Here is a 15903-nt window from a genome sequence, read left to right as displayed (position 1 = left end):
ACAGTGGATGATAAAAGTATACGATAGCCGAGAGCGCACGAAGGGGATTGCGGGGAGTAGGGTACAGACGACGGCCTCTGAGGTGGTCGCCTGCCAGGAGACGGCGTCACAGCATTCCACGCCTTCGTCTGTTGGCCAGAACAAAGGCTGTGCAGCGTTTGCTGCGCACTGCCCAAGCCGAAACGCAGTGCCGCCTCCGTTGGGCAGTTCGCGTTCCGTATGCGGTTTCCTGTGGTGTAATTACGGCAGCAGCTGCGCTCAAAATTCGGATTACCGAGAAGGTTAATCGTCACCAATTTATCAAATCCGGCTTGTTATTTCAAAAGACTTTGAACACTTCTAGTCCCATTCAATTTGTTTCAAATATCATAAATATGCACAAATTGAGAAACTCTGGAGGTTATTTGACCCCATTTTAAATATCACACACCGCTAAAATGTGGTTGAGCAAGCACTATAGAACTATAAGCACTGTAGCTTGACAGGCTCTGCAATTTCAGCACCTTTTCAACAGTACGTTATACTTGATGTCGCTGGAAATACGTTTTGGCAGTGTTTAGTCGCTTTCGTACGCGACCGCAAACACTGACCTTGGTACTTCTGCGTACACTTTTCGGGGAATCGGCATTAGGCATCACCAGAACAACGTATCCCGGAAAGGATTATGATGCATCTTCCCTGCCATTTATGTATTTCACAGCAGAGTAAATAGGGTTTTATACTCTCTAATATTCGCTTCGCTTACAGCGCTGCAGTGCAGGGAATTACCCAGATGACTCTTTAGGTTCGTCCACTGCCGAGAGAAAACGATTGTCCCCGGCGTAGTTCTGCCGGATGTCAATGATGAAAGCTACCCCGACATGGTCATTTAGAATCTAGTGCCGGGATGAAGCATGACTTTTTCCACTTCTGCTTACAAAAAAAAACAACAGCGCAACGTCGACCGAAGCTAGAATCTACGCCGACGCCACACGAAATACAAGCCAGATGACAATGTATTATCAGTTCGCACGCCCATTCGTCACCGCCGACTAAGTCGAAAGCTTTTCTACCAATAATTAGGCTGATATGAGATCCTTTGTCTAAAGAAGGAACCTGAGCACGAAATCATTTTTGAAGTGACGGCCAGCCTGCCAGTGGCGCAGTGCGGTCCCAGTTGTGCATGTCGTGCGCCCAACGCTATATTATGCACGGTAAAACAAGCTCGGTGAAGAGATTCCTTGTCTTTATTTTTTCTTTTTTTTCTTTTCCTTCTTAACCATCGAGCCAACCTTAGTCTCCAAGTTCGGCTCACTACTGATGGCCGAGGTCGGCCCAAGAGGTTCTAGTCAGTATGATTGCTCGAACAAGATTTCGGCTCACAAAAACTTTCCGCTTTACTCCGAACCACATCAAAATGTTAATAGCTTTTGCTTAAGTATTATACCTCGGTGTGGCTGCTTCCTTTCAGGTGTTTAACATTCCTGTCCGACATACACAATTTCAGCACTCCGCAACATAGGCAGCTTTCAGGATTTTTAATTGTCTCCAACCATTGGAGCTCGGCGCGGCCTGTGGTGAAAGTGAAAGGTTTACTATGCGAGTAGCAATGACACCCATTCACAGCGTGAACGATCGAAAGACACTTTAGTTCGTTCAGAATATTTGGTGTTATGCTTCAGATGTTCACGAGAGTGCCACACAAAGGGATATTCCTGACCACTGTCATTTAGCTGTTTCAAGACAGCGTTAATCCCTACAGTTGATGCATCCAACTAGATAATGCATGGCTTCTAGGCATCGAAAATGGGGAATACGGGCTCTTCATTGAGCCTTTTCTTCAGTTCTGGAAATGCGTGCTCACAGACTGGAGGCCACACCAATTTCAAAGAACTTCTATTTGGGCTAGATGGTTCATTGACTGGCCACTGACGTTGCCAAGTGTTATTTATACATGTCTGTACGAACATGAATTGTTAAAGGGCACAGAACCCGTCAAGCTGTCTTCTTCAGCTTTTTGTCTGTGCTCCAGACCTGTGTAAAGATGTAGAATAAAGATGAATGAATGAATGAATTGTACTCGAGAAAGGAAAACAGTAGCGCCGAAAACACGCACACACAGCAGAAGAACGACGTAGGACAAGCCCTTGTCCTACGTCGTTCTTCTGCTGTGTGTGTGTTTTCGGAGCTACTGTTTTCTTTTCTCGAGCACACCAATTTCGTTACCCTTTGGAGCAGCTTTGTGAGCTGAAGGCAAATTCTGCTTAAATAGCTAGAGTGCTTCCCGTAAACGTTGACGATGGCGAAAAATCGTTGAAGGTTCTCTCGCCGCTTAGTTGTGGGAAAAAGCATCATGGCATGAATGTTGCTTGATTTGGGTGTCACCAACCTGCAGAAATAATATGGCCATGCTACTGAACAGACGATTGAGCCAACGAGCAGTTCTTTCGCTAGAGCTTGACGTGAGAGTACCCTGACAAGATATCCAGTGTAGTGAAGTACTTGGAATGCGCGAAGTGGTCTAAAGCATTCTCTTTGCGTTATTGTTTGTTAATCGGGCAGATGAATGCGTCGAGTAGGCGACAATTAATAAACAGACGTGTGTGTCCTTCAGTACTCTTTTCTGCTAGGATTACTGGAACACCATAAAAGGATATGGAATGCTGCATAAAACCTTGCGCAGACAGGGCATTGACTTGCGTCGTTTTACACTCGAACTATTGCGACACCTGTTCAGAAAGCGATGAGTCGTGTTATTCTCAAAAATTGTCGCTCTCTGCTGCCTGGTTATACACCCGATGTCCGCCTGTGGTTTGCAGAACCCTCCGTTTTTTTTTCTTCAGAAACTCGTCAAAGAGGGCGCGGTAACATTACCTTAGCTCCCCACAAAGATAGCGCTGACCAGATGTAATTCTGCCTGCTTAGAGGAGACAAGAAACGCTCTCTTTGATTGAAACTCATATTGTACTAATTATTTACCATGTTTAAACAGAACGCTGCATCCTGGTCTAAAAGTAGATCAGGCGCCTTATATTGCAGTGCATGTACCTGAAATTTCCTCTTTTCTGTCATTCTGTACTCAAAATAGGCGCGGCTCAGAGATTTCAAGCGGACTAGCCTGCTGGAGGCTGATAGAGGAGCACCTTCTCAAGTGTACTGCTTTATGAATTAATTGTAAAGGGGCTCGTTGATACAGGTGATTGTTTCTCCTCTATAAAGAGTCGCAGAAACAGGTTTCCGCTTGAAACAAGTTCTGAAACGTATTAGTGAAGCTCTATGTCGCGCTGCGCGTTTCCCAGCTTGATATCAATAGGTGACGCAGGGCGCGGCATGGCGACTCCTTATGCCAGTGCATGTAGTCTGGACAAGCAACGTCTGAGCATTTCACGCATCGGTGCTCACAATCAGAATTTAAAATCAGAAGCTTTCTTCTCCTATCACACAGCACTGAGTGAGTTGAGGGATGCGGTAATTTTTTTCCTATTGCGTCACTCTTGAGGCGTAAACAAGATCGGCTTGGCCGACTCATAGATGCCTCTAATCAGTGCGCCATGCTCAGCCACTCCGGAACGAGGTGATAGTCATTCTCACAAGCGCAAGGTAAATGCCAGGTACGCTCCATCACTTAGGCACGAAATGATGTGAGATTCCTTGATATCAACAAGCAAATCGAATCGTCTTTCTGCGCCGTTGTAAAATTTCGCAGTCGGGCCTTTGGGCAAGCGGAAATGGACAAAGAAGAGAAAGTAGAATTTGCCAGCGGCAGCAAAACGATCTTTTTCTCTCCGTCTTCCTGACTTCACTCCCATTTTTCTGGCTGAATTATTAGCAGTAATCTTAGCCTTACGAAAATTAGAATCTACCGTTTCCCACGTCGTGGTTATGACAGACTCTCTGTCCATTTGCTCTTCCTTATCCTCACCCACTGACTCTCGGCCATTACGCCTCTTTAAGATCCTGATTCCGCTCCATCTAAATTCAGTAAGGTTGCTTTGGGTACCCGGTCACATGGGCTTTCACTTAAATGAGGTTGCAGATTCCCTAGCAAGAGCCTCTCTCAGCGGCCCAATTGTTGCTGTCCTGCCATCGTGTGCATATACAGCTGCGGTGAGGTTTCGCAGCTACACAATATTTCAGGAATTTGCTGCCTCGGCACTTGTATCATCTCCCGAATATCAGCATCTTCTGCATCCTTGGAGTAGCAAAGACTGGCGCTCACGCAGACTAGAGGTCTCTTTCACGCGCTTGCGTTGCCGGGTTCCCCTTCTAAATTTCTACCTTCACAGATCTGGCCTGGCAGCTTCCCCACTGTGCCCTTTTTGTGCCGAACCTGAGACAATAGATCCCTTCCTGCTGTTCTGCCGCTGCTTTTCTCATTTGAGGAAGCGTCTTTTGTAAATTCCATTTCATCAACTGGGCTTGCCTGTGTCTTCCGCGGTTGTTCTTTCCATTGGAGCTTCTTTGCTTGGACGAAGCGACAGGAGTGTGCGCTCTGCTGTGCAAAATTTTCTTCAAGAAACGCAGCGACTCCCACTCTAATTTCTTTTTCCCGCCCTCAGTCAGTACGACTTTGCAACATTACAGGCATTGTGTACTATTATGCACATTAAGCAATTGTCCCGTCTTTGATCTCCAAGTTAACTAGACCCCTTTCCTTCCCTCTTCCAATCTATCAGATTACATACTATTACCACTCCTTTTCCCGTCAAAACTTTCCTGTATCTAGTAATTACCCGCCTATGTCTTGGCCACTCCCCCGTAGTGGGTATGTGCCAGCAACGTCTGAGGCCTTCCTTCCTTCCTTCCTTCCTTCCTTCCTTCCTTCCTTCCTTCCTTCCTTCCTTCCTTCCTTCCTTCCTTCCTTCCTTCCTTCCTTCCTTCCTTCCTTCCTTCCTTCCTTCCTTCCTTCCTTAAAACGATCCAGTGTGCGACTGGGTAGGTCTACCTAGTTTTCATAAATATCCGTGATATACAGCAGAATGCGTTCACCTCAAAGTTCTCAGAAATGTGGCCCGCCACGTCGCGCTTCGACAACGAACGAACTTCTGTCTTGATTTTGAAGAATCGAACCCATTTTCCGATCTGCACGTAGTACGGTGTTGCAGAGATTTTTGAAATGCTGAGTGGCTAACTTAAGTGTAGATGATGTGGCCTTGTCGAGTAGACTTATGTGGGAAGTGCTGAGGTGATGATGGTGTCTTCGGGCTTGATGGCACATAACCACGGTGGGGTATAGACCTGGATTCATTGCGGATACAAACGGACTCATGGAGATGGAATGGAGTGCTTCAATAATTTTGTGGCTGGAGCAGAATTCGTTCAAAAAATAAAAAGACTGTAACGAAAAAGCAGCGAATTCACATTCACAAGTATGCAACTACTTTGACTTCATGCTCGCTTTCTCTCTGGATTGACAAAAATAATCACAAGACTTATGCGGCATATGCTGCAATTGTTTTAGGCACCTGACGCAGTTCTTGAAAAAAAAATTGTATTATCAAATGCTTGTAAATAAGCATCGATATTCCGCGATTCCCTCTAATTCTGAATAAATTTGTTCCCCTACAAGCTTTGGCTCTCCAACGGCAGCTTTGTTCTGCATCATTTTCTTGTCATTTTCATTATCCTCTGCTTCTTTGGTGCATTTTGTAAAAAACAACAATAAGACATTTATCCCAGAAGAAACAAATAGTTAATTTTCCAATACGTAATGTTTCCTGAGCTTATGTTACTGTTCTTTTTAAATTATTCAGCTCAGGACAAAACATAAATATTATCTAGAAAAACTACAAAACAATATTTTGATGCTAGAATAGGCAATAGCTGACTATAAAGGCTCTTTCAATAGATTTTGCCAGACGCTCTGATTTCTTAATTTCTAAAATGCAAGCGAGAGAAAACAACAAAGGCTTCAAAATATCAGGAAAAATACTATTTTTTTACAATTTCGTAATCTTTTAGACCTGCATCTTTTAATAACGGAAATATAAGATGGGCCCAGCTGTTTGTTTGCCTACCATAACGATTTGAATGCGCATTTTCTTTCCTCCTAAATTTGTCCTTTTCCTGATCATTTGCTAGTGATAACTGGAAAGTTTGTCTCGGCCTATTTTACTGCCCTCACGTTTTAAGCTTTAACTTATACGATAAATACATAATCTTAATTTCGTTTATCCGCAGTTAGCTTTTGCGGATTTTGTTGTTTTGAATGAGATATCTATAACTGTACACAAGAGGTCTGGTTAAAGGTGCTGCGTTTTTGAAGGGTACTGGCAACAGTAGGTTCTTCTGTTTCTCTCTTGGCCATATGGCAACACTGTATGTATAAATACACCTTACTAAATTCGAGCTTAAAACAAGTTTTTTTTCACCTGCGGTGCTAAATATTTTTTGTTTCCTTTGTAGTGCGTTGTGAATCAAAACATGTGAGGGCCAAGGTTGAGGACTACAAATTATCTATAAAGGGAAGTTGCTAGGAATTACAAGCGCAAGATTTCCATATGCGCCGTGTGTGCACGTTCTGAAGTGCGCATGCAAATTAAATTTTCTCGACGACACAAAAGTTGCTTGTAGACATTACGATGCAGGACGAATACAATGCTAGCGCTTTGTTTTTGTGAGATTGTAAATCAACTGACACCGCACACAACGGCTGCTCGATGGCCCTGACTTATTCCGATGGAGGGTATTGTCGACGTCTTTATGCACATTATAAAGTGCGCGTTCTCCCAGAGCTAAGCCATAAAAATTTGCGCAAAAATCGTAATGAGCAACATACGTCCCCCCCCCCCTTCCCGTAGACGCGATTACGGGCGCTGTAAGAGTAACTTATTATCACACGCCGCCATGCGTCAACGAGAGGCAGCAGACCTCATAGTGATTGTAGTCATGGAGACAGGCGGACAAAAAGAAAAGGGAGTGGAAATTAGTTATAGGTGCGTGTAATCCTAGGGCAAAAAAAACAGTTGTGCTGATAGTATGGCTGCAAATGGGGTAGGTGCAGCAATGGCTTCTGAAACTATGGAGAACTTTCTAGTCGGGTTCTCTTCAGACCTCGACTGGAGGCCTCTGAGTTTCGTGAGGCCAATTCCACAGTACTGGACTTGCGACGCCTGTGGATTGGTGCACAAGAGAGCCGCCTTGCTCTCTTGTAAACACATGCTCTGCGAGAATTGCCACAACCACTCGGCACAGGACGAAGCCAGGTTTTACCCCAAAGACGGCATTCAGAGCGAGCAGCGTGACGTCGAAATGAGGAAATTGAATTCTGCAGAGCAGCTCAGCAGAGAGGTAAGTGAAGTATAAAAATGTGGGCGGAGCTGTCTTTTATGATAGTTGTTTTGTTTCAAACAATCGCGGGAAAGTCTTGAAGTGGTGCGGTCGACGTTTTAGATCTAGGAGGTTCCCTTTACAAAATCTAGTAGGGCCCTTTTCGAAGATTGGGCCGGTTGGAAGTGGAGGCGGTGGTTGCGATTTCTAATATGTTGTTTATTGTTAAAACTGCAACATTAAAGCCAAAAAGGTTTCAACGCACACTTTATTTTAAAGCGATGTGACGACAATATGCTTGTATTAAAATCCCCAGGTAATAATAATGTTAATAAAAATAATCTTTTATTCCCATCAGAATGATGTAGGAAGCAGTGCGTAAAAGTTGTCTAGAAACAGCAGCTTGACAAAGGCACACAGCCCCCTGTAAGAGGCGGCAACAGGTGACAGCGGTGTGCACAAACTGTTCACACAAAAAGATAACACAAAACCGATATCATGAATATAAAGAGAGAACAAAGCCTGCAAGTAGGTATGCCGTTCCAGGAAAACAATCAGCACATGAAATAAAGATTTAGCTGTAAAGCTGTCGTATTTCACGTCTCTACGTTTTACTCAAGTCAGTACCACGGTTTTCCGATATTCATTTAACAATGTGGGAAGTGTCAACAATTTTTATCGAATAATTAATTTCAGTATGTAGAACTGGTTAGGTAGATTTTGACACATTGTTGCTGATAGAAGGAACGAAGTGGTACTGATTTTACAAATAAAGCAACCATAACAATGACCGAAATGAATATTTGCTCAATTCTTGTTTCTTATCCAATGGATTATGTCGACCTTAAAATGCACTAAAGTCCTTTGAATTCTGAGATATTGCTCTATAGAAAAGCCGGGCAAATGAGAAGCATCTAATGCCCCTTATTTCAGTTTCGATTTCCTTCCTTTATAGGGCAACCGCAGCACTTTCTGAGCATTGTGCGATATTAAAAGACTAAACTGTACATACGCTTCAAATAAAGCATGCCGTTCTGTTTTTGCTAGTGTTTCATTCAAATGGTGATGCAATCGATAATTAAATCTCAGGTTTCTTGTTACGACAATGTAGACGTGCGGAAAAGCTGGGTGGAACATCACGGGTATCAAAATTTCGCAATTCCGCGGCCGACAACTACGCCCTACCGAGCGCCATTGGATACTGTCAGAAAACTCTCGGCGTGCTTTGCCTGCAGTGAGATCGTTTTTCTCGCCTTAGAGCCAGAGTTTATGCGTTGGAATTCTGCCTATAGTCAGATGACGTCGTGATGCGCACCCCTTTTGGCGCCTTGCGCTGCGCAGAAGTTTTACGGCCCTCACGATTTTATTTGGCGATTACGTCACCATTTCAATTGCTAGCCCAAAAAGACTTCGTATGGTTTACCTACAAGTTTCACACAATCGAACTCTTCAAGCTCGTCGGGTTGTTCAGGGTTGTTCGGGTGGCCCTTGACAACAACCTAAGAGGAAGGTGTGCCACCTAGGTCACGGGACTTTGTTTCATCATCACGACCTGCCCAACGGATAGTGAGCAAACTGCGTACTGTGCAAGTTGGCAGGTAAAATAGTTATTGGTTGCTCGGGATGAGCAACCTGGGCCGCACAATGGCCGCCGCTGGGAGAACCTGCCATCGCAGGGCACTGGCGAAATGCTTATATGCTGCACCACTGGGGCAGGAGGGTTGTGAGGATTCCCAGGGGTCTATGAATGTGAAGTAGAGAACGGCCTTTTGCATATATGGGAATTAACCGATTACGCTATCGCGTCAGGCCCTTAAACCGGAGGTTGATTGTCTAATCCACTTTCTTTGTGGCACCCTAAACATTTTGGATGCTTAAATAAGCGTACGTTATCGTTGCAGGTGAAGTGCTGGAATCGAGGAAGTGGCTGTGGAGCCGTGTTGCCTGCTTCGAAGATCGCCCAGCACTTCCAGACTGAATGTGGACACCACTCTGTTAACTGTCGCAAGTGTTCGGCGATCGTCCTCTACAACGATGTCTGTGCGCACCTGAGGTCGGAGTACTGCACATCGGCGACATCCCTTCCATCCGAATGTGGAGGGTATACAAGCCGCAAGGACCAGCGGGCGCTGGTTACGTCAGAGACACAAGCATTAAAACGACCAGGCATTGATGTGAAAACCAACCCTCACATCCGGCTTTTTGACAGGAGCAAAGACATTCACCAAACAGGCGAAATTGTATACAGGGTAGAAAAATACCAAGACCCTCTGAGACAGGAACTCGACAGAGGCATTAACAGCGTCAAGGAAACAATCAGACGGGAGGTGGCGCAAAAGACGAGAGAACAGCGCGACTCTCAGAAAGAGTGCTTGATTGCAATAACGTCCTTGAGCGATGAAACGGCACTACGTACGATAGCAAATGGTGTTGCTATGGACACCCTTTCGAACAGTGTGAAAAGACTGGAAATAATTTTGGATAACAAACAGGCCAAAATGGCAGGAGAGCAGCTGGAAATGTTTTCCCAGACAACAGGATGCAATAAGGATGTTACGAAAGAACTGAAGGAATGCAAGAATATGTTGAATCAAGTAGGAAAAATATTCCGAAACACTAACGTGCACGGGTCGTGTTACGACTTTTTCTTGAAAGGTGTGAAGTCACTTCGAGAAGAGGCCCTTAGGAAGGGCTTCGCTGTATACCAGGGCGATAAGATATATCTACTCGGCTACTACCTGTCACCAGGAGTTTATCTTCAAAAGCAGAGTGAAACCGTAACTCTGCATGCCCGCATCCGCGTGAACATGGGTGACATGGATGACGTTGTTCATTGGCCTTTCACGAAAACAGTGAAGCTGCGTGTCCTACACCCAACACGTTGGGCTGAACTCGAGATCAACGAAACTATTTCTGGTAGAGTTTCTGGGAGTGAAAGACCGGACGAGAGTAGCACTGCTGCTGTTTATACAACTTCTTCCCTCAACCTCGATGACTTGATCAATGATGGTTACGCAGAGCGTGATGAATTGAGGGTGGAGTTTGAACTGCTGCCGTGATTCGCGGTCTAATGAAACAAGACGCCAATAGACTTCACATAGTGATAGCTCTTGGTTCAAAGTTGCTTTCTAGTGTGAGCTTTAGTGCAGATAGTTCGACTATTACTCAGTTCGTTCGACTCGTCTATCTCGTGTTACCTTTTTAGCACAGATTGAACGAATAAAACTCGGGCATATTTTCATACCTTCACAGACTTTTATGTATCTATTGAAACCATGTAAGATTGCTGCAACGAGCAAAAAGTGTTCAATAAAGCTTTAAGTCTGCTTCAAGCATAAATATCTTGTTCTTCTGGCATAATATTTTTTTCTGCTGTTAACACAATGATCAGCACTTTGAACTAACGGAACATGAGGTTAGACATCTTAATTTGTGCCACCCGTAGAGTGCACAAATCTCGTCAGTCGCCAGTGTCGCCAACTGAAATTATTGTGTTGTTTTCAAAAAATTCCGTTTCAAATGGTGAAGACGTTTCTTTTCTACACTCGGTTGTGAAGCGTGCGTTTTTATTTATTTTCTATAGCTTAAATGCTTCCATAGCTTCCATAGCAGTACTATTTAGCTGTATTTAGTATAATCCTCTTGGGTGTTGTATATTTCATCTAAGAGACTAATTTATCAACAACATTCACCTAAGCGCTGTAAATGCCTTCTTCTCTAAAGTTCTGCTTGCGCCAGGGACAGCTGCAGCAGCGTCACGTGAGACAGGAACAGGTACTGCACAGCGGTAGCTCCCTTTCCACTTTGCCTTAGCCGCCGCACGCCGAAAGCACAATTGCTTTGGCTCAGGTCATCGTTCTCATTATTTTCAGCATAACTATTCTCACGCAACCTTCACACTAACCTTCTGGCGCGATGTTAATATTGTTTTGAGATTGAGGTAGGAAAGTCATGAGATTGCGCACTCTGCCACACGCCCACCAGCATCTTTCTTGTAGGCCGCATCTTATCCGTTGCATTCCTCAACTCTCCACACACGCGCTCGCCTACCTGCCCATCGAAGTCTTTAAAGAGCAAAGTATTTCTTGAACCGTGATTTCCACCCCCCTATCTTGTTCTGGTATTCTGGCGTGGTGATGTCTACAGTGCCTCTCAGGCTTAGATACTGCAACACATCTTAAATAATATGCTCCTGTGCGGATAGGCTACACTTCACATAAATTTTTTGGCAATGTGAAAGTGAGCAGTGTACAAATATTTATGAAATGATCGCTTCTTACACATGAAGAATCCATCAAGCGAGATTTTCATCCTCAGTGGAGATATTAGAAAAAAAATTGGTGGGGACACTGAAGCTTTGCCTCAAGGGTACAACGTGATAGCTTAACGGGTTAATGCTCATATATGCAGCATTGGTGGTGCTCTACTTAACATTCATAAATCGCTGGCAGTCCTGACACCACTCCTGCAGCAGTGATGCAGTGGTTAAGCCATGCGCCACTGCCCTGCAATGGCAGGTGCTGCCACCGGTTGGGCTTGTGCGACTCGCTTTTCCTCTTGCCGAGCAAACTCTAGCGACCAGCCAAAAATTTAACTGCAACCTGGCAGAGTGCGCACTTTGCTTACAATCCTATGGGCAGGTTGTGATTTCTCCACAAGGTTATGTGACCTATGTGGTCCACCTGCCACCTAGGTTGCTTCATTGGGAATTTTTTATAGATTTTTCGTGGACGTTAGACGACGTCGACGCCGCAGTTACTGGCAAAATGGCTCCTTAGACATATCGCGTTAATATATGTTGCGTTGAGCAAACTGCGTGTTTTTTCTAATTGTCTCTGTATTGCCATAATTCCTGTGTTATAATTACATACATATAGATATTTTTCAAGCATTCCACTTCCTTGTGTAACGCCTCCAGGGGCCTTGAAGGTATTGGAATAAATAAATAAATAAATAAATAAATAAATAAATAAATAAATAATAAATAAATAAATAATAAATAAATAAATAAATAAATTGCTTCTCTGTCATGGCTCGGGAGTAATTCCAGCACCTTCCCAAACCGAGCCAGAAATGGGGTGTTGAGTTTGACGCCAAGCGCTAGCCGGTTTATTTACAGCGTTGTGAATCAAACAGAGCCACGAATGCAGGTAACAAGAAAAAGAAATATATTTTCGCGAAAGCTACACAGAGGCAAATCAAACGCGGCGTTACATTAAGCAAAAATACTATGTGGTGGGTACAAATAAACTACGTTACGCGTAATAGCACCTTTCTAGTAGAGCACATGCAAATTACGCAAAAACTATTGGAATTCAATGAAAGATGAATAATGAAAGCACGCGAAAGTTGCAAATGAAGAGAAGTGGAAAAGAAGCATACTACTTGGGCCGCAGTGACAGTCCATTCACCTACGACGTGAAAGCGATTCTCGAAGGCAGACGTCCTCCTGGAACATCCAGCACGTTGTCGAGGCAGATGCAGTGTTGTCGGCGTCTTGGAGTCTCGGGAGGGCTCGGCGGTGGAGCTACGCCCCGAGGAGCGAACTGAAGTGGGTAACGTGTGGAACTCTTTTTATAGTCTTTGCGGTGGTTGACGGAGACTGTCGTGGACACTGCCGTTTGTTGCCCAGTCACCTCCCCACTGAAACCTCGCGCATGTTCACAGACTGCTTTGCCATTGCTTGGCCTTACTGTTGCAGCGGTGTGAAGGTCACTTTGCTTATCGGTCGCCGTACATTACAAATAAACAAAAAACAAAGATGCGCGGGTCACGTTCAAGGCCAAAAATAATAAAAACATAGGGTCACTGACCAAGTCAAAATTATTCAAAATTGAAGAAACGTATTGACGTTTCGGAAGCCCTACGGCTTCCTTGTGAACCTATGTTTTTATTATGCCTCTACCTGACCAGACGACGTTTCGTCAAACTCTTGACTACAAGGCCAAAAATAAAGATACAAACAGAACAAAACTTCTCGTACACTTTCCTCTGTCTCCAGCGGTTTACCACAATAATCATGTACTGCTAATACAGCGTGCACTTACACGTACTCGACGAAAAGCACTTTATCCTAAAGCTTAGGGCACACAACATTTTGAAAAACACGGGATGCCTAAATATGTTTAATTATATATGCATATATGGTGCCAAGGTTGGGACATTCTTCGTGCGCACTATTTGTAAAATACACACAATCATAGCGGGCCCTAGTATGAAACTATCTCATCAAAAATCATTCCAAACTAAATTCAAAGGTTGCATTGGAATTCTGGGGGATTGATCTTGTTGCCACAGAATCACAAAGCTTCTCTGGGATCTTGATTTTTATTTCGCAAGAAGGAAGGATTCACACCCACTACTGCATATTTAAGCGTAGGGAAGCTTTATTTCTTCCTGAAGAATTTAAGGCAGCAGATGTGCGTCATGAATGTCTGTGGTGTGATTTCAGTGCATTATAATTGAAGTTACCGAAGTGACTTCATGATCTTCCCAGAGCGATGAAGAGGGCGCGTTGGAACGCTGTTTCGTGTAAATATAAATATCCGCAAAAACTAGCTTACTTCGAAGGCAAATTTAATTTCTAACAGTGCAGGTTAGGGCAGCTGCTCAAAAAAAAATAATTAAAATATATGTCGCAACAATATAATTTCAGGTGTTGATTTTCTTACTTAAAATGCCGCATGCGAACAGGTTTATTTACACAAAAAGCTATAATTGTTGGCCTGGGCGATGATTGTGGGAGAGACGGAAGCGGCGAAGAAGAAAGATCTGATGGATATGGACAAGATGGGATGGGTGTGGGTTACTAAAATACAGGAGTTATAGTTTATAAAAACACATAACCCAATGTCTGATTACCGCTGCGAATAAAGACCTAGCTGCTTTGAAATGAAGAAACGCTTGAACAGCAAGGCGGGCGTTCTTCAACTGCAACAGGCACGATGAAGTGTCTCCTTGGGGTCCTCCGACAACAGCGTATTGTGGAAAGAAGGAAAGAGCGCCCAACGCCTCTCTTCCATGCAATATGCTGAGCTCGGTTCTCAACATTTTTGACGTGACAAGAGCCAAACCTTTGACAGCCTGCACGCACGCAAGCCCAGGGGATGTGGACAGCCTTTCCTAGTTGGTGCATTTGCCACCAGGTGCTACTTCCACTGAGCATCGAAAATTCCCGCGTTACTTAATTTTTAATGTTAGGAACACGCCACTGATTACTTATGGCCGCAAAATCTCCTCGCCGAACACGCAGGCATCTATTTAAAAGGATGATAGGGCACAAGCAATTTGAATGGCCGCCATCTTGGATGCGAGCAACCGAAACTATGTCACCATTTCGTCCCCTGACGTCATACTCGCATAGTTCCACCACTGTCCACCATATTATATCGCGACGTCATCATTGGCGCGCGGCATGCGGTTGTTTCTGCAATGCTATTGTAGATGGCGCTGTAAGTCTCAATGCGAGATGCGCTGTTTTCTAGTTGCAGCCACAGATGGCTCTTTGATCTCAGGGTGGTAGGAGACCTCACGAAATCTTGAAACGTGGTGAGTAGTTGCTGCCAGAGATGGCGCTGTGATCAAGGGTGGTAGCAGACCCCACGAAATCTCGGAACGTGATGAGTAAGAGCTGACGCTCTTGATCCGTACATCTCGTTAAGGTGGAGAGCAGCCTCACGGGGAAAACGAGAACGCATACAGGAAAAAGAACTGCTTGCACTTTGGGCAGTCGACGATGATAAAAGAACACCAAAAATATAACAAAAAAGACAGCAGGGCAAACAGTGCCACGTTGCTCCTGACAAGAACGTCATATAAAATGAGGGGACGATGAGGGATTGAACGTGCAGCAGCAACAAGATAGGACTGAAACTCGTTGGGACATCAAGATTTATTGCACGGGAACGCTCCCTTTAAAACAGATTTATCTCCATTTCGTTCTTGACTGACCCGCGGATTATCTAAGCTTTTCTATTTCGTTTCTTCATATCCAATTTATCACTTTTGAAATTACGAAAATAAAATGGAAACAACAGAAGTTTTCTTTCTGTTGTCCGTTAGGTTCACTTTAACATTGGTTCTTCTGAAGGTGCTTTATCCGGAATGAGAAAAAGGTCAAGCAGTAGAGCATCGACGGGAATTCAGAATTCGCAGTAACTGAAAGAATTACGACAACTTCGAAAAAATGGTGCTCACATGTATGTCTAAAAAAAATTGCTGGCAAAGCAACACTGTGTCTGAGCGTATGCCGCTGCCTACCCTTGGCTTTCGGAAAACATTAGTAGTGTCGAGCTTTTCAAGAAATGAGTAACTAGCGCCATCTCTCGGCTCAAGAAGCGAACACTTCGCAACTTAAAGGGAATATTTTGCTTTGAGAACGTTGTTAAGATAGCTGCGTAATATTCCTGCTGGCTGAAAAATGCGGCTAGGAACATAGTTACCACGCACTTCGAGAAGTTTGGGATGTTTGATAACATCACTTAAACATGTTGAATATTACGGATTTGAGCAGCAATTTGGGATTCTTATTGCCTTAATGCACACGGCGGAAGCCGCCCAAAACTAAAATCCTTTCTCTAGATTTTCTGGACTAGGCAATTGCCGCGGACTCGAATCACCGCAAAAACAATGAAAAGCCTCTAGAGAATTAAGCCA

Source organism: Amblyomma americanum, chromosome 9 (assembly GCF_052857255.1).
Source record: "Amblyomma americanum isolate KBUSLIRL-KWMA chromosome 9, ASM5285725v1, whole genome shotgun sequence".
Lineage (NCBI taxonomy): Eukaryota > Metazoa > Arthropoda > Arachnida > Ixodida > Ixodidae > Amblyomma > Amblyomma americanum.
This window is presented reverse-complemented; position numbering follows the sequence as displayed.